A 19535-nucleotide genomic window follows, 5' to 3' on the forward strand; every position below is an offset into this window, starting at 1 on the left:
TTCTTCATGATCTTCAAGTTGTTCTTGACAAGTCTTCTTGTTTGATCTTGATGTTTTCTTGCTTTGTGTTGTTTGTTGTTTTTCATATGCATTTTTCGTTTGTTAGAGTCCATGCATTAAAGATTTCTAAGTTTGGTGTCTTGCATGTTTTCTTTGCATTAAAAATTTTTCAAAAATATGTTCTTGATGTTCATCATGATCTTCAAAGTGTTCTTGGTATTCATCTTGACATTCATAGTGTTCTTGCATGCATCATGTGTTTTGATCCAAAATTTTCATGTTTTGGGTCATTTTTATGTTTTTCTCTCTCATCATTAAAAATTCAAAAAAATATCTTTTCCTTAATTTTCTCCAAATTTTCGAAATTTTGGGTTGACTTGGTCAAAAAATTTTAAAAATTAGTTGTTTCTTACAAGTCAAGTCAAATTTTCAATTTTAAAAATCTTATCTTTTCAAAATCTTTTTCAAAAATCACATCTTTTTCATTTTTTTTATAATTTTCGAATTTTTTTTTTAAATATTTTTCAAAATCTTTTTCTTATCTTTTACATCATATTTTCGAAAATATAATCAATAATTAATGTTTTGATTCAAAAATTTGAAGTTTGTTACTTTCTTGCTAAGAAAGGTTCAATCTTTAAATTCTAGAATCCTATCTTGTAGTTTCTTGTTAGTTAAGTAATTTTTAAAATTAAATCTTTTTCAAAATATCTTTTTCAAATATATCTTTTTATCTTTTATCTTATCTTTTTCAAAAATTTTATCTTTTTCAAAATTTGATTTCAAAATATCTTATCTAACCTCTTATCTTTTTATCTTTTTCAAAATTTGATTTCAAATCTTTTTCAATCAACTAACTACCTATCCCTCTCTAATTTTCGAAAATTCTCCCTCTCTTTTTCAAAGAAATTATTTTGTTTTAAATTTTAATTTTAAACTTATCTTATCTTTAATTTTCGAAAATTACTAACCTCTTTTTCAAAAATTATTTTCGAATTTCTCCCTCTCTTTTCTTTTTCTATTTAATTATTTAATTACTAACACTTCTCTTCACCTCTCCTCATCCAAAAATCCGAATCCATCCTTCTTCTTTCTTATACCCCTTTCTTCTTCTACTAACATAAGGGAATCTCTATACTGTGACATAGAGGATTCCTCTTTCTTTTCTTGTTTTCTTCTCTTTTATATGAGCAGGAATAGGGAAAAGGGCACTGTTGTTGAAATTGATCCAGAACCTGAAAGGACTCTGAAGAGAAAATTAAGAGAAGCTAAATTACAACAATCCAGAAATAACCTTTCAGAAATTTTCGAACAAGAGAAGGAGATGGCAGCCGAAAATAATAATAATAATAATGCAAGGAGAATGCTTGGTGACTTCACAAAGCCAACGTCCAAGTTTGATGGAAGAAGCATCTCCATTCCTGCCATTGGAGCCAATAACTTTGAGCTGAAACCTCAGCTAGTTGCTTTAATGCAACAAAACTGCAAGTTTTATGGACTTCCATCTGAAGATCCTTATCAGTTCTTAACTGAGTTCTTGCAGATCTGTGAGACTGTAAAGACGAATGGAGTTGATCCTGAAGTCTACAGACTCATGCTTTTCCCTTTTGCTGTAAGAGACAGAGCTAGAATATGGTTGGATTCACAACCTAAGGATAGCCTGGACTCCTGGGATAAGCTGGTCACTGCCTTCTTGGATAAATTCTTTCCTCCTCAAAAGCTGAGCAAGCTGAGAGTGGATGTTCAAACCTTCAAACAAAAAGATGGTGAATCCCTCTATGAAGCTTGGGAAAGATACAAGCAGTTGACCAAAAGATGTCCATCTGACATGTTTTCAGAATGGACCCTATTAGATATCTTCTATTATGGTCTCTCTGAATTTTCGAAAATGTCACTGGACCATTCTGCAGGTGGATCTATTCACCTGAAGAAAACGCCTGAAGAGGCTCAAGAACTCATTGACATGGTTGCAAACAACCAGTTCATGTATACCTCTGAGAGGAATTCCGTAAATAATGGGATACCTCAGAAGAAAGGAGTTCTTGAAATTGATGCTCTGAATGCCATATTGGCTCAGAACAAAATGTTGACTCAACAGGTCAACATAATCTCTCAAAATCTTAATGGATTGCAACATGCATCCAACAGTACTAGAGAGGTAGCTTTTGAAGAAGCTTATGATCCTGAGAACCCTGCCATGGCAGAGGTTAATTACATGGGTGAACCTTATGGAAACACCTATAACCCATCATGGAGAAATCACTCAAATTTCTCCTGGAAGGATCAACAAAAGCCTCAACAAGGCTTTAACAATGGTGGACGCAATAGGCTGAGTAATAGTAAGCCATATCCATCATCTTCTCAGCAACAGACAGAGAATTCAGAACAAAACACTTCTAATTTAGCCAATATTGTCTCTGATCTGTCAAAAGCCACTTTCAGTTTCATGAATGAAACAAGATCCTCCATTAGAAATTTGGAGGCACAAGTGGGCCAGCTGAGTAAGAAAGTCATTAAAACTCCTCCCAGTATTCTCCCAAGCAATACAGAAGAGAATCCAAAAGGAGAGTGCAAGGCCATTGATTTAATCAAAGTGGCCGAATGCACTAGGGAGGAGGAGGACGAAAATCCTAGTGAGGAAGACCCCCTGGGACGTCCTTCAAGCAAGAAGAAGTTTCCTATTAAGGATCCAGAGGACTCTGAGGCTCATCTAGAGACCATAGAGATTCCATTAAATCTCCTTCTGCCATTCATGAGCTCTGAAGACTATTCTTCCTCTGAAGAGGATGAAGATGTGACTGGAGAGCAAGTTGCTTAATACTTAGGAGCTATCATGAAGCTGAATGCCAAGTTGTTTGGTAATGAGACTTGGAAAAGTGAACCTCCCTTGCTCATTAGTGAACTAGATGCTTGGATTCAGAAAACTCTACCTCAAAATAAACAAGATCCTGGCAAGTTCTTAATACCTTGTACCATTGGCACCATGAGCTTTGAAAAAGCTCTATGTGATCTGGGGTCAGGGATAAATCTTATGCCACTCTCTGTAATGGAGAAGTTGGGAATCATTGAGGTACAACCTGCCTTGTTCTCATTGCAATTGGCAGATAAGTCATTGAGACAAGCTTATGGAATAGTAGAGGACGTGCTAGTAAAGGTTGAAGGCCTTTACATCCCTGCTAATTTCATAATCTTAGACACTAGGAAGGAAGAGGATGATTGCATCATCCTTGGAAGACCTTTCCTAGCCACAGCAGAAGCTGTGATAGATGTCAACAGAGGTGAGTTAGTCCTTCAATTGAATGGGGACTACCTTGTGTTTAAAGCACATGGCCATCCCTCTGTGACAGAAGAGAGTAAGCATGAAGAGCTTCTCTCAGTTCAGAGTCAAGAAGAGCCCACACAGTCAAACTCTAAGTTTGGTGTTAAGACCCCATATCCAAACTCTAAGTTTGGTGTTGGGACTACACTAACATTGACCTGATCACCTTGTGGCTCCATGAGAGCCACTGTCAAGCTATTGACATTAAAGAAGCGCTTGTTGGGAGGCAACCCAATTTTATTTATCTAATTTTTATTTTATTGTTATTTTGTGTTTTATTAGGTACATGATCATGAGGAGTCACGAAAAAAATCAAAAAAATTAAAAACAGAGTCAAAAACAGAAGAAAAAAATTTTTCACCCTGGAGGACGCACGGGCTGGTGTTCAACGCCAGTAAGGTGCATCTGGCCGGCGTTCAACGCCAGAACAGAGCACCATTCTGGCGCTGAACGCCAGAAACAAGCAACATCCTGGTGCTGAACGCCAGGAATGTGCCCAGAGAGGACAAACTGGCGCTGAAAGCCAGTAACAAGCATGAAACTGGCGTTCAACGCCAGAAACATGCATTACATGGGCATTGAACGCCCAGAACGTGCACCAATGGGCGTTTAAACGCCAGAATGATGCACGAAGGCATTTTACATGCCTATATGGTGAAGGAATGGTATTTCTTTTCACCTCAGGATCTGTGGACCCCACAAGATCCCCACCTACCTCGCCCTCTCTCTTTCCATTCATGGTCATCCCTTCTATTTTTCATTCACCACCTACATCTATCCACTCTTCCCCATACACCCCACCTACCTTTACAATTCAACTTCTCTTTCCCACCCAATCCCACCCATATAGCCGAATCCATCTCCCCTCACTCACCTCCATTCTCTTCTTCTTCTTCTTCTTCTCTTCTTTTCTTTCTTGCTCGAGGGCGAGCAATATTTTAAGTTTGGTGTGGTAAAAGCATAGCTTTTTTTTTTGCTTTTCCATTACCATTAATGGCACCTAAGGCCAGAGAAACCTCAAAGGGAAGACAAAAGCTTCCACCTCTGAGTCTTGGGAGATGGAAAAAAATATAAGCCGCCATAGCTCAGTGGTAGAACATATGGCTGCAAATCAAGAGATCCCTGAGATACCTCAGGGAATAAGTTATCCTCCACACAAATATTGGAAGCAACTAAGGGAAGAAACACCAAAATTACTAGGAATCATTCAACAGAAGCAAGGAAGAGACATAGAGGAGCTCAAAAAGCACCATTGGACCTTCAAGAAGGCGCCACCCTCACTCAGGTGGATCCATTCCTTGTTCTTTATTTCTTCCTGTTTTCGGTTTTTAATATTGTGTTTATCTATGTTTTGTGTCTCTACTTCATGATCATTAGTATGTAACCATGCCTTAAAGCTATGAATAAAACCCATTAATCCTTCACCTCTCTTAAACGAAAAATGTTTTAATTCAAAAGAACAAGAAGTACATGAATTTTGAATTTATCCTTGAATTTAATTTAATTATATTGATGTGGTAACAATACTTTTTGTTTTCTGAATGAATGCTTGAACAGTGCATATTTTTGATCTTGTTGTTTATGAGTGTTAAAATTGTTGGCTCTTGAAAGAATGATGAACAAAGAGAAATGTTATTGATGATTTGAAAAAAAATCATGAAATTGATTCTTGAAGCAAGAGAAAGCAGTAAAAAAAAATGGCAAAAAAAAATAGAAAGAAAAAGAAGGAGCAGTAGAAAAAGCCAATAGCCCTTAAAACCAAAAGGCAAGGGTAAAAAGGATCCAAGGCTTTGAGCATCAATGGATAGGAGGGCCCAAGGAAATTAAATCCAGGCCTAAGCGGCTAAATCAAGCTGTCCCTAACCATGTGCTTGTGTCATGAAGGTCCAAGTGAAAAGCTTGAGACTGAGTGGTTAAAGTCGTGATCCAAAGCAAAAGAGTGTGCTTAAGAGCTCTGGACACCACTAACTGGGGACTCTAGCAAAGCTGAGTCACAATCTGAAAAGGTTCACCCAGTTATGTGTCTGTGGCATTTGTGTATCCGGTGGTAATACTGGAAAACAAAGTGCTTAGGGCCACGGCCAAGACTCATAAGTAGCTGTGTTCAAGAATCAACATGCTTAACTAGGAGAGTCAATAACACTATCCGAAATTCTAAGTTCCTAGAGACGCCAATCACTCTAAACTACAAAGGAGAAAGTGAGATGCCAAAACTGTTCAGAAGCAAAAAGCTACAAGTCCCGCTCATCTAATTAAATTAATATTCATTGATATTCTGAGATTTATAGTATATTCTCTTCTTTTATCCTATTTGATTTTCAGTTGCTTGGGGACAAGCAACAATTTAAGTTTGGTGTTGTGATGAGCGGATAATTTATACGCTTTTTGGCATTGTTTTTAGATAGTTTTTAGTAAGTTTGAGCTACTTTTAGGGATGTTTTCATTAGTTTTTATGTTAAATTCACATTTCTGGACTTTACTATGAGTTTGTGTGTTTTTCTGTGATTTCAGGTAAATTCTGGCTGAAATTGAGGGATTTGAGCAAAACTCTGAAGAAGGCTGACAAAAGGACTGCTGATGCTGTTGGAATCTGACCTCCCTGCACTCGAAATGAATTTTTTGGAGCTACAGAACTCCAATTGGCGCGCTCTCAACGGCGTTGGAACGTAGACATCCAGGGCTTTCCAGAAATATATAATAGTTCATACTTTATTCGAAGAATGACGACGTAACTTGGCGTTGAACGCCAAGTTCATGCTGCTGTCTGGAGTTAAACGCCAGAAAAACGTCATGATCCGGAGTTGAACGCCCAAAACACGTCATAACTCGGAGTTCAACTCCAAGAAAAGCCTCAGCTCGTGGATTGATCAAGCTCAGCCCATGCATACACCAAGTGGGCCCCGGAAGTGAAGTTATGCATCAATTACTTACTCATGTAAACCCTAGGAGCTAGTTTATTATAAATAGAACATTTATCTATTGTATCAGGGATAATCTTTTGATCACTTTAAGTCTTTAGACTATTCGGTCACTTGATCATGGAGAGGGCTGGCCATTCGGCCATGCCTAAACCTTTTGCTTATGTATTTTCAACGGTGGAGTTTCTGCACACCATAGATTAAGGGTGTGGAGCTCTGCTGTACCTCAAGTATTAATGCAATTTCATTGTCTTTTATTCAAATCTCTCTTATTCTTATTCCAAGATATTCATTCGTACCCAAGAACATGATGAATGTGATGATAAGTAACCCTCATTATCATTCTCACTTATGAACGCACGTGATTGACAACCACTTCCGTTCTACATGCAACAAAGCTTGAATGTATATCTCTTAGATTCCCCAACAGAATCTTCGTGGTATAAGCTAGATAGATGGCGGCATTTATAAGGATCCGGAAAGTCTCACCTTGTCTGTGGTATTCCGAGTAGGATCCTGGGAATCCGGAAAGTCTCACCTTGTCTGTGGTATTCTGAGTAGGATTCCGGTAATGAATGACTGTGACGTGCTTCAAACTTGCAAGTGCTGGGCGTTAGTGACAGACGCAAAAGAATCAAGGGATTCTATTCCAGTAGGCGCAGGAACCAACCAGTGATTAGCCGTGCTGTGACAGAGTGCGTGAGCGTAGTTTTCACTGCGAGGATGGGATGTAGTCATCAACCATGGGTGATGCCTCCAGACGATTAGCCATGCGAGTGACAGCCGCATAGGATCATTTTCCCGAGAGGATTGAAAGTAGCCACCGCTGATGGTGAACCCCTATACACAGCTTGCCATGGAAAGGAGTAAGAAGGATTGGGTTGAAGCAGTAGGAGAGCAGACGTCCTTGAGCCATGCAGTATCTCCATCCGCTTATCTGAAATTCCCACCAATGAATCTGCATAAGTATTCTATCCCTTTTATTATTTTTATTTTCTTATCTCTATTTTTGAAACCCATAAACCAATTTAATCTGCCTAACTGAGATTTACAAGGTGACCATAGCTTGCTTCATACCAACAATCTCTGTGGGATCGACCCTTACTCACGTAAGGTTTATTACTTGGACGACCCAGTACAGTTGCTGGTTAGTTGAACGGAGTTGTGAGCTTCTCTACCAATGCCTGAAACTCTTTTATCACAATTTCGTCCACCAGCTGGGTGTGATGACAAACATAAAAGAATCAAGGGATTCTATTCCAACCTGATTGAGAACCGACAGATGATTAGCCGTGCTGTGACAGAGCATAGGAACGTTTTCACTGAGAGGATGGGATATAGCCATTGACAACGGTGATGCCCTACATACAGCTTTCCATGGAAAGGAGTAAGAAGGATTGGATGAATGTAATAAGAAAGTAGAGATTCAAGAGGAGCACAGCATCTCCATACACTTATCTGAAATTCCCACTATTAATTTACATAAGTATCTCTATCCATTTTATTTTCTGTTTATTTTTATTAATCATATTTGATTTTCTAAATTCCATAATTTTATCCTCCTGACTGGGATTTACAAGATGACCATGGCTTGCTTCATACCAACAATCTCCGTGGGATCGACCCTTACTCACGTAAGGTATTACTTGGACGACCCAGTGCACTTGCTGGTTAGTTGTGCGGAGTTGTGAATTAAATTTTAGACACCGTGATATTGAGCACCAAGTTTTTGGAGCCATTACCGGGTATTGTTTCGAGTTAGAAAAGAATGAATCACAATTTCGTGCACCATGCAGCATTCTCTAATTCAGAATATTCGACCTTGTCTGTGGTGTTTAGTGTAAGATCATTAAGGAGAATAGACTGCAGGAGCTTCACCTTCAATCAGAATGGATCCACACTAACCCTGGGGTTCAGATTTAGAGAAGATTGGCCACCGTGACGGTATGGCGTTGATCACATACAGCCTGCCATAGAAGAAATCACTCACAATTGAAGAAGATAGTAAGACCAGAGTTAATCCAGAAGGACACAAGATCTCCAAGCCTTAACCATCCTCTTATTATTATAAACAGGTCAACCTAGTTTAGATCTCCTTATTTTCTTTTATGCATTTAAACAATCAACCCACATACCTTTCTATTCGCCTGACTAAGATCTACAAGATAACAATAGCTTACTTCAAACCACAATCCTCGGGGGATATACCCTGACTCGCTCAGGTATTACTTGTACAATCCAATGTACTTGCTGGTAAAATTGTACGAAGTGTGGGGATTCGTGCACTAAGTTTTTGGTGCCATTGCTGGGGATTGTTGGAGTTTGGACAACTGACGGATTCTCTTGTTACTTAGATTAGGTGTTGTCTTTAATTTTGTTAGAGTCTTTTATTTTATTTTTCTTTTTTTTTTGAAAAGTAAAAAACATTTTCAAAAAAAAATTATTTTCTTTGTTTAATTTTGTTTTATTTTTGTTCGAGTCTATTGTTTGTGTTCTTAGTTGAATTTTCAAATTCCTTGAGTCTCTTTTAAAAAAAATTAAAATTAGTGTCATTTGTTTGAGTCTTGTGCCAATCGTAAGTTTGGTGCCTTCTTGTGTATTTTCTTTAATTTTTCAAAAATTTTGTCTTTGGTTTTCAAAATTTTTATATTTGGTGTTTTTTGCATGTTCTTGTGTTCTTTGAATTCTTTGAATTTTGTTCTTGGTGTTCTTCTTGATCTTCAAAGTGTTCTTGTTTTTCTTTTTGTTTTGATCTTAAAATTTTTAAGTTTGCTGTCTCTGTGTTTTTCTCTAAAAATTTCGCACACTAGGCATTCTTAGATCTAAAAATTTTAAGTTCGGTGTCTTTTTGTTGTTTTTCTCTTTCCATATTAAATTCAAAAAATCAAAAAAATAACATATCTTTTCTTATCTTTTAATTAATTTTAAAAAATTTTAATTAAAATTTCAGATTTTAATTTCAAACTATTATCTTATCTTATCTTAGTTTACAAATCTTTTCAAAATAAAATCTTTTCAAAAATTATATCTTTTTCAAAATCTTATCTTATCTTTTTATCTTTCTTCAAAATTCAAAAATCTTATCTTATCCTTTTTTAAAATTCAAATTTTAAAAATCAAACCTTTTCGAAATTCAAATCTTTTTCAAATCTTTATCTTATCTTGTTTCAAATTTCAAAATTCAAAATATAAATTTCAAACTTCAAATTTTAAATTCAAATCATTTTAATTTTAAAACTTATCTTTTCTTAACTTCCTTATCTTATCTTTCTTACCTAATTTATATTATCTTTTCTATCTTATCTTCTTTTACATTTTAAAATTAAATCTTTTTCAAATCTTTTTCAATTCTTATCTTATCTTGTTGACTTTTTCAAATATTTTTAAAATTAAATATTTTCTAATCTTCTATCTTATCTTATTTTTATTTCTTTTCTTAATTAGTTACTTGTTATCTTTCTTCTTTTTCTCAACTTCCTAACTAATTTTTCTCTCTTCTAATTTTCAAAATCTCTTCCTCTATTTCTCTCTCTTCTTTTTTGAAATTCATTAATTAATTTTCAATTCTTTTTAATTAATTAACTTATATTTTTGAATTTCATAAATAAATAAAACAAAAACAAAAATATTTTAATTCTTGTTTATCTTTTCTACTTCTAATTCGTCTCCTCTCTTTATTCGAATTCTTCTTCTACTTCTTCTATCTTCATTTTTCTTTCTCTTCTTTCTTTACATCTCACAGGGAGTCCTCTGTTCTTAAACATAGAGCTCCTATTCTCCTCTATCCTTGGTTTTTTGTTTTCTTGTTTATGACCAAGAACAGGGATAAAGAATCTCTCTTTAATCTTGATCCTAAACCTAAGAGGGCTTTAAGGAGGAGTTTACAATAAGTTAAAACACAACACTCCAAAAGAAGAGGCAAGAAAGATTCTTGATGACTTCACCTTGCCTACCTATGACTTTTATGGCATAAGCATCTCTGTACCTACCATTGGAGCTAATAACTTTAAGCTTAAGCCTCAGTTAGTCTCTCTTCTGCAACAGAATTGCAAGTTTCATGGACTTCACTGGAAGATCCACACCAATTCCTGTCAGAATTCTCGCAAATCTGTGACACTGTTAAGACCAATAGAGTGGATCCTGAGGTCTATAGACTTATGCTTTTTTCCTTTACTGTAAGAGATAGTGCTAAGATATGGTTGTATTTTCAACCTAAAGAGAGCCTAGACTCTTAGGAAAAGCTGGTCAATGCTTTCTTGGAAAATTGTTTCCCCTTAAAAGATGAGCAAAATCAGAGTGGAAGTTTAAACCTTCAGACAAAGAAAAGGTGAATCCCTCTATGAAGCTTGAAAAAGATACAAGCAACTGATCAAGAGGTGTCCTCCTGACATGCTCTTAGAATCGTCTATCATAGGAGTTTTCTATATTGGTCGGTCTGAGATGTCCAAAATATCATTGGACAACTCTGTAGGTGGATCACTTCACTTAAAGAAAATGCCTGTAGAAGCAAGAGAATTCATTGAGATGGTTGCAAACAACCAATTCATGTACACCTCTGAGAGAAACCTTTTGAACAATGGGATCTCTCAGAAGAAAGGAGTTCTTGAAGTTGACACTCTGAATGTTATATTAGCTCAGAATACGATCTTGACCCAACAGGTCAATATGATCTCTCAGCATTTGACTGGAATGCAAGCTACAGCTGGTAACATTCAGGAAGCTTCTTCTGAAGTAGAAGCTTATGATCCTGATCAACCCACCATGGAGGACGTGAATTACCTGGGTGAACCCTATGGAAATACCTACAACCCTTCATGGGGGAATCGTCATAACCTTTTATGGAAGGATCAACAGAAGCCTCAACAAGGCTTCAACAATAATCAAGATTGAAGGAACTAGAATAGGTTCAACAACAGGCCACCATTCCCATCTTCTCAAGGAAATATAGAGACTCCTAAGTAGAGCATTTCTAAATTAGCCATTCTAGTCTCCAGCCTCTCTAAGACCACTCATAGTTTTATAACTGAAACAAGATCCCCCATAAAAAATTTGGAGATACAGGTTGGTCAATTGAGTAAGAGGATCCCTAAGACCCCTCTTGACACTCTTCCAAGTAACGCTGAAGTGAACCCAAGAGAAGAATGCAAGGCGATCACCACTGAGGTTAAGGCCGAAACTGAAGAGACTGGGAAGGCATTGAACGCCAGTGAGGAAGATCTCACTGGGCATTCAACGCCTAAACTGGCTAAAAGCCTAGCATTGAACGCCAGTGAGGAAGCCCTCACTAGGCGTTCAACGCCCAACCAGGCAATAAAGCTGGCGCTAAACGCTAGTTAGAAAGCCCTCACTGGGCGTTCAACGCCCAAACAGACAAGGAAGCTGGCGTTGAACGCCAGCCAGAACATCCCTGCTGGGCGTTCAATGCCCAAAATGGTAAAGGAACTAGCGTTTAATGCCAGCAAGGTTATACAACATGGGCATTCAACACCCAAAAAGCCATCAGAGCTGGCGTTGAATGCCAGTAAAGGCACACCCTCTGAGTGCTCAATACCTACTCAAGGAAACCCTATCCAAGAACTAAAGGAAGCCAAGGCTCATATAGAGACTATAGAGGTTCCTTTGCATGCACTCCTGTAGTGCATGAGTTCTGATGATAACTCATCCTCTGATGAGGATGAAGATACTAGGGAAGAGCAAGTTGCTTGGTACCTAAGAGCTCTCATGAAGCTAAATGCCAAGCTATTTGGTACAAAGCCTATGGAGGAAGAACCTCTAGTGCTTACCAAAGAACTCAATGCTTTGGTTCAGCAGAAGCTACCTCAGAAGCTTCTAGATCCTGGACGCTTCCTGATCCTTTGCACCATAGACATCATGACCTTTGAGAAGGCTTTGTGTGACCTAAGGTCAAGCATAAACCTCATGCCACTCTCTGTAATGGAGAAGCTGGGAATCTTTAAGGTACATGTTGCAAACATCTCACTAGAGATGGCAGACAAGTCAATAAAGAAGCCATATGGCTTAGTAGAGGATGTCTTGGTGAAGGTTGAACATAGGAAAGGATGAGGATGATTCTATCATCCTCGGAAGGCCTTTCCTAGTTACTGCAAATGCCATGATTAATGTGGCAAAGGGACAAATAGTTTTCCAACTAGGAGAGGACTACATCTTGTTCAAGATGTCCAATCCTAATTCTCCCTCTGATAAGGAAGAGACAATGGTGCAACACTTAGTGTCCCAACCATCTCTTTCAGTGCAAAGCTTTACTAAGCCCCTAAACATCAATTCTAAGTTTGGTATTGGGTAGCCATTAACAAGTTCTAAGAACAAAGGTATTAGGAAGAAAGTACCTAAAGGCTCGAAGGACAAGAAAGTCCCCACTGAAGGCCTCTCACTTGGCATGAGAGTTGTCTTCACCAAGAAACTAAATATACCACATACAGTGAGTTGTATCCTATCTCTAGAGCATGTAGAGTTCATTCATGAGAAGACATGAAGAAAGTTCACTATAAGGGATGAAATTCTGAGCCCATACTCACCTCCGTAAGGCGCTAACCGTCAAGCTAATGACGTTAAAGAAGCGCTTGTTGGGAAGCAACCCAACCTTAATTAATTATTTCTATTTTCTTTCATTTTATTTTTCTTTAAGTTATTTTTTTAGGTTCATGATCATGTGTAGCAGTCAGAACAGAGACAGAAAAAAATTCAGCAGTGAAAATAGAACACTCTGGATGGAGTGTTGCTGGCATTGAACACTAGCCAGGGAGTAGACCTAGGGCATTTGATAAGCGGATAATTTATACGCTTTTTGGCATTGTTTTTAATATGTTTTTAGTATGTTTTAGTTAGTTTTTATTATATTTTTATTAGTTTTTATTTAAAATTCACTTTTCTGGACTTTACTATGAGTTTGTGTGTTTTTCTATGATTTCAGGTATTTTCTGGCTGAAATTGAGGGACCTGAGCAAAAATCTGATTCAGAGGCTGAAAAGGACTGCAGATGCTGTTAGATTCTGACCTCCCTGCACTCGAAGTGGATTTTCTGGAGCTACAGATACCCAATTGGCGCGCTCTCAATTGCGTTGGAAAGTAGACATCCTGGGCTTTCCAAAAATGTATAATAGTTCATACTTTGCCCGAGATTTGATGGCTCAAACAGGCGTTTCAAGTCAGCTCAAGAATTCTGGCGTAAAACGCCGGAACTGGCACAAGAATGGGAGTTAAACGCCCTAAACTGGCACAAAAGCTGGCGTTTAACTCCAAGAAAAGTCTCTACATATAGAAGCTTCAATGCTCAGCCCAAACACACACCAAGTGGGCCCGAAAGTCGATTTTTATGTAATTTACTCATCTTTGTAAACCCTAAGCTACTAGTTCTCTACAAATAGGACCTTTTACTATTGTATTTTCATCTTTTGATCACTTTAGATCTTTAGATCATCTTTGGACGTCTAGTTCTTAGATTATGGGTGCTGGCCTCTCGGCCATGCCTAGACCTTGTTCTTATGTATTTTCAACGGTGGAGTTTCTACACACCGTAGATTAAGGTGTGGAGCTCTGCTGTACCTCGAGTATTAATGCAATTACTATTGTTCTTCTATTCAATTCGGCTTATTCTTGTTCTAAGATATTAATTTGCACCCAAGAACATGATGAATGTGATGATTATGTGACGCTCATCATTATTCTCACCTATGAACGCGTGCCTGACAACCACTTCCGTTCTACAAGCAAACAAGGCTTGAATGTTTATCTCTTGGATTCCTTAATCAGAATCTTCGTGGTATAAGCTAGAATTGATGACGGCATTCAAGAGAATCTGGAAGGTCTAAACCTTGTCTGTGGTATTCTGAGTAGGATTCAAGGATTGAATGACTGTGACGAGCTTCAAACTCCTGAAGGCTGGGCGTTAGTGACAGACGCAAAAGAATCACTTGATTCTATTCCAACCTGATTGAGAACCTACAGATGATTAGCCGTGCTGTGACAGAGCGCGTTGAACATTTTCACTGAGAGGACGGGACTGTAGCCATTGACAACGGTGATGCCCAACATACAGCTTGCCATGGAAAGGAGTAAGAAGGATTGGATGAAGACAGTAGGAAAGTAGAGAGACGGAAGGGACAAAGCATCTCCATACACTTATCTGAAATTCTCACCAATGAATTACATAAGTATCTCTATCTTTATTTTATGCTTTATTCATAAATCATTCATAACCATTTGAATCTGCCTAACTGAGATTTACAAGATGACCATAGCTTGCTTCATACCAACAATCTCCGTGGGATCGACCCTTACTCGCGTAAGGTTTATTACTTGGACGACCCAGTGCACTTGCTGGTTAGTTGTGTGAAGTTGTGATAAAGAGTTGAGACTGCAATTGTGCGTACCATGTTGATGGCGCCATTGATGATCACAATTTTGTGCACCAAGTTTTTGGCGTCGTTGCCGGGGATTGTTTAAGTTTGGACAACTGACAGTTTATCTTGTTGCTTAGATTAGGTACTTTTCTTCAGAATTTTTAAGAATGAATTCTAGAGTTTCAAGGTGATGTTTTCATCATCACCAAAGCTGATTGATTCTCATCAATTTAGCTCTTGAATGCAATGTCCTGCTGAAGCTTGGCTAGCCATGTCTAATTTCCTTAGACTGAAGCTTTAGACTAACATTGCATGATTCTTGGAATTCTTATTAAAAATTTTGAATCTCTTTATTTTCTTCTCCATATAATTTTCGAAAAATCCAAAAAAAAAATTTTACAAAATCATAAAAGACCAAAAATATTTTATGTTTCTTGTTGAGTCTAGTGTGTCTCATTTTAAGTTTGGTGTCTTGCATGCATTTTTTAGTTGATCTTAGTTTGATTTTGATTATTCCTCATTATTAAAAATCCAAAAAATTTTTAATTTGTGTCTTTTCATGTCAATAATACAGAGAATTGAAGATTCAGAACATACAGTAGAGGAATTACACAGAAAAAGCTGGGCGATCAAAATGCCCAGTGAGGAAGGAAAACTGGCGTTTAAACGCCAGCCAGGGTGCCTGGCTGGGTGTTTAACTCCCAAAAGGGTAGCATTTTAGGCGTTAAACGCCATAATGGATACCATTCTGGGCGTTTAACGCCAGGATGGCACAAGAGGGAATATTTTGTTTTTAATTCAAATTTTTTTCAAGTTTCCATAATTTTTCAAAATCAAATCTTTTTCAAATCATATATTTTCAATCATATATTTTCAAAATCAATTTTTTTCCATTTTCAAAAATACTTGCTAACAATTAATGATTTGATTCAACATTTCAAGTGTGTTGCCTTTTCTGTTGAGAAAGGTTTAATATTTGAATCATATCTTTTCTTGTTAGCCAAGTCATTAATTTTAAAAATCAAATATTTTTAAATTATTTTTCAATCATATCTTTTCAATCATATCTCTTTAAAACCATAACTTTTCAATCATATATTTTTAATCACATCTTTTTCAAAATAGTTTTCAATTATATCTCTTTGATTTCCAATTTCAAAATCTTTTTCAAAATCACTTTATTTCTTTCTCAATCTTAGTTTTCGAAAATCAATTACCATTTTTTTCAAAATTTCTTTTAATTAATTCACTTTAATTTTCGAAAATTTCTTCCCCTCTTCTCACATCCTTCTATTTATGGACTAACACTCCTCCTCAATGCCCAATTTGAACTCTATCTTTCTAAGTTCGAACTCTTCTACCTCTTCCTTCTATTTTTCTTTTCCTCTGACACCGCAAGGAATCTCTATACTGTGACATAGAGGATTCTATATTTTCTTGTTCTCTTCTCTTTCATATGAGCAGGAGCAAAGACAAAAGCATTCTTGTTGAGGCTGACCCTGAACCTGAAAGGACCTTGAAGCGAAAGCTAAGAGAAGCTAAAGCACAACTCTCTGTAGAGGAGATAACAGAATTCTTCAAAGAAGAAGACATGGCAGCCGAAAACAACAACAATGCCAACAATGCAAGGATGGTGCTGGGTGACTTTACTGCACCTACTCCCGACTTCTATGGGAGAAGCATCTCTATCCCTGCCATTGGAGCAAACAACTTTGAGCTTAAGCCTCAATTAGTTTCTCTAATGCAATAGAATTGCAAGTTCCATGAACTTCCATTAGAAGATCCTCATCAGTTTTTAGATGAATTCTTGCAAATCTGTGACACTGTCAAGACCAAGGGGGTTGACCCTGAGGTCTACAGACTTATGCTATTCCCTTTTGTTGTAAGAGACAGAGCTAGGATAAGGTTGGACTCACAACCTAAAGAAAGCCTGAACTCTTGGAAAAAGCTAGTCAATGCCTTCTTGGCAAAGTTCTTTCCTCCTCAAAAATTGAGTAAGCTTAGAGTGGAAGTCCAAACCTTCAGACAGAAGAAAGGTGAATCCCTCTATGAAGCTTGGGAAAGATACAAACAATTGATCAGAAAGTGTCCTTCTGACATGCTTTCTGAATGGAGCATCATAGGTATCTTCTATGATGGTCTATCTGAACTGTCCAAGATGTCATTGGACAGCTCTGCTGGAGGATCTCTTCATCTGAAGAAGACGCCTGCAGAAGCTCAAGAACTCATTGAAATGGTTGCAAATAACCAATTCATGTACACTTCTGAAAGGAATCCTGTGAATAATGGGACGAATCAAAAGAAAGGAGTTCTTGAGATTGATACTCTGAATGCCATACTGGCTCAGAACAAAATATTGACTCAGCAAGTCAATATAATTTCTCAAAGTCTGTCTGGAATGCAAGCTGCACTAGGCAGTACTAAGGACGCTTCATCTGAAGAAGAAGCTTATGATCCTAAGAACCCTTCAATGAAAGAGGTGAGTTACATGGGAAAACCCTATGGAAACACCTATAATCCTTCATGGAGAAATCACCCAAATCTCTCATGGAAGGATCAACAGAGACCTCAACAAGGTTTCAACAACAATAATGGTGGAAGAAACAGGTTTAGCAATGGCAAGCCTTTTCCATCATATTCTCAGCAACAGACAGAGAATTCTAAGCAGAGCCACTCTGACTTAGCAACCATGGTCTCTGATCTAATCAAAACCACTCAAAGTTTCATGACTGAAACAAAATTCTCCATTAGAAACTTGGAGGCACAAGTTGGTCAGCTGAGTAAGAAAGTTACTGAACTCCCTCCTAGTACTCTGCCAAGTAATACAGAAGAGAATCCAAAAGGAGAGTGCAAGGCCATCAACATGGCCGAACTTGGAGAGGAGAAAGAGGCAGTGAGCACCATTGAGGAAGGCCTCAATGGACGTCCACTGATCTCCAATGAGTTCCCTAATGAGGAACCGTGGAAATCTAAGGCTCACACTGAGACCATAGAGATTCCATTGGATTTACTTTTGCCATTCATAAGCTCTGATGAGTATTCTTCCTCTGAAGAGGACGAAGATGTCACTGAAGAGCAAGTTGCTAAGTACCTTGGAGCAATCATGAAGCTAAATGACAAGTTATTCGGTAATGAGACTTTGGAGGATGAACCCCCTTTGCTCACCAGAGAACTGGATGACTTAACTAGGCAGAGATTACCTCAAAAGAGACAGGGCCCTGGGAAGTTCTCAATACCTTGTACAGTAGGCACCATGACCTTCAAGAAGGCTCTGTCTGACCTAGGGTAAACCATAAACCTTATGCCTCTCTCTGTAATGGAGAAGCTAGGGATTTTTGAGGTACAAGCTGCAAGAATCTCACTAGAGATGGCAGACAATTCAAGAAAACAGGCTTATGGACTTGTAGAGGATGTTCTGGTAAAGATTGAAGACCATTACATCCCTACTGATTTCATAGTCCTAGAGACTGGGAAGTGCATGGATGAATCCATCATCCTTGGCAGACCTTTCCTAGCCACAGCAAAGGTTGTGATTGATGTTGACAGAGGAGAATTAATCATTCAAGTGACTGAAGAATCCTTTATGTTTAAAGCTCAAGGATATCCCTCTGTAACCATGGAGAGGAAGCATGAAGAACTTCTCTCAAAACAGAGTCAAACAGATCCCCCACAATCAAACTCTAAGTTTGGTGTTGGGAAGCCACAACCAAATTCTAAGTTTGGTGTTGAACCCCCACATTCAAACTCTAAGTTTGGTGTTGGGAGGTTCCAACATTGCTCTGAGTATCTGTGAGGCTCCATGAAGGCCCACTGTCAAGCTAGTGACATTAAAGAAGTGCTTGTTGGGAGGCAACCCAATGTTATACTTATCTATTTTCCTTTGTTATTTTATGTTATTTTTATAGGTTGATGATCATGGGAAGTCACAAAATCAATTGAAAAAGCAAAAACAGAATGAAAAACAGAAAGAAAAATAGCACACCCTGGAGGAAAACTTGCTGGCGTTTAAACGCCAGTAAGGGCAGCAAATGGGCGTTTAACGCCCAGTCTGGCACCATTATGGGTGTTTAACGCCAGAAAGGGGCACCAGACTGGCGTTAAATGCCAGAAATGGGCACCAGTCCGGCGTTTAACGCCAGAATTGGCAGAAGGAGCATTTTTGCTCGCCACTTGGTGCAAAGATGAATATTCCTTGACACCTCAGGATCTGTGGACCCCACAAGATCCCCACCTACCCCACCACTCTCTCTCTTCTTTACCCATTCACCAATCACCTCAATACCTCTTCCCCAAAAATTCCCTCACCTATCAAATCCCACTATTCTCTTCACCACTCACATCCATCCTTCATAAAACCCCACCTACCTCACCATTCAAATTCAAACCACTTTCCCTCCCAAACCCACCCATACATGACCAAACCCTACACCCCCTCTCCACTCCTATATAAACCCATCTTCACTCCTTCATTTTCACACAACCTAAACACTACTTCTCCCCCTTGGCCGAACCACAAAGCAACCTCCATCTCCTCTATTTCTTCTTCTTCTACTCTCTTTTTCCTTCTTTTGCTCGAGGACGAGCAAACCTTCTAAGTTTGGTGTGGTAAAAGCATTGCTTTTTGTTTTTCCATAACTATTTATAGCATCTAAGGCTGGAGAAACCTCTAGAAAGAGGAAAGGGAAGGCAAAAGCTTCCACCTCCGAGTCATGGGAGATGGAGAGATTCATCTCAAGGGTGCATCAAGACGACTTCTATAAAGTTGTGGCCATGAAGAAGGTGATCCCCAAGGTCCCTTTCAAACTCAAAAAGAGTGAATATCCGGAGATCCGATATGAGATCCGAAGAAGAGGTTGGGAAGTTCTTACCAACCCCATTCAACAAGTTGGAATCTTAATGGTTCAATAGTTCTATGCCAATGCATGGATCACCAAGAAC

At 38.1% G+C, this 19535-nt stretch overlaps 2 non-coding genes across 2 annotated transcripts; both read right to left on the bottom strand.

Annotated features, from left to right (window-relative positions):
* Positions 1 to 1726: 1726 nt before the first annotated feature.
* LOC112767508 (small nucleolar RNA R71) lies at positions 1727 to 1830 on the bottom strand. The gene has a single exon (XR_003184956.1). It is a non-coding gene; the product is annotated as a small nucleolar RNA R71 (small nucleolar RNA).
* Positions 1831 to 16593: 14763 nt separating this feature from the next.
* LOC112763977 (small nucleolar RNA R71) lies at positions 16594 to 16701 on the bottom strand. The gene has a single exon (XR_003182971.1). It is a non-coding gene; the product is annotated as a small nucleolar RNA R71 (small nucleolar RNA).
* Positions 16702 to 19535: the final 2834 nt, after the last annotated feature.

This window comes from Arachis hypogaea, chromosome 2 (genome assembly GCF_003086295.3).
Source record: "Arachis hypogaea cultivar Tifrunner chromosome 2, arahy.Tifrunner.gnm2.J5K5, whole genome shotgun sequence".
Taxonomy (NCBI): domain Eukaryota; kingdom Viridiplantae; phylum Streptophyta; class Magnoliopsida; order Fabales; family Fabaceae; genus Arachis; species Arachis hypogaea.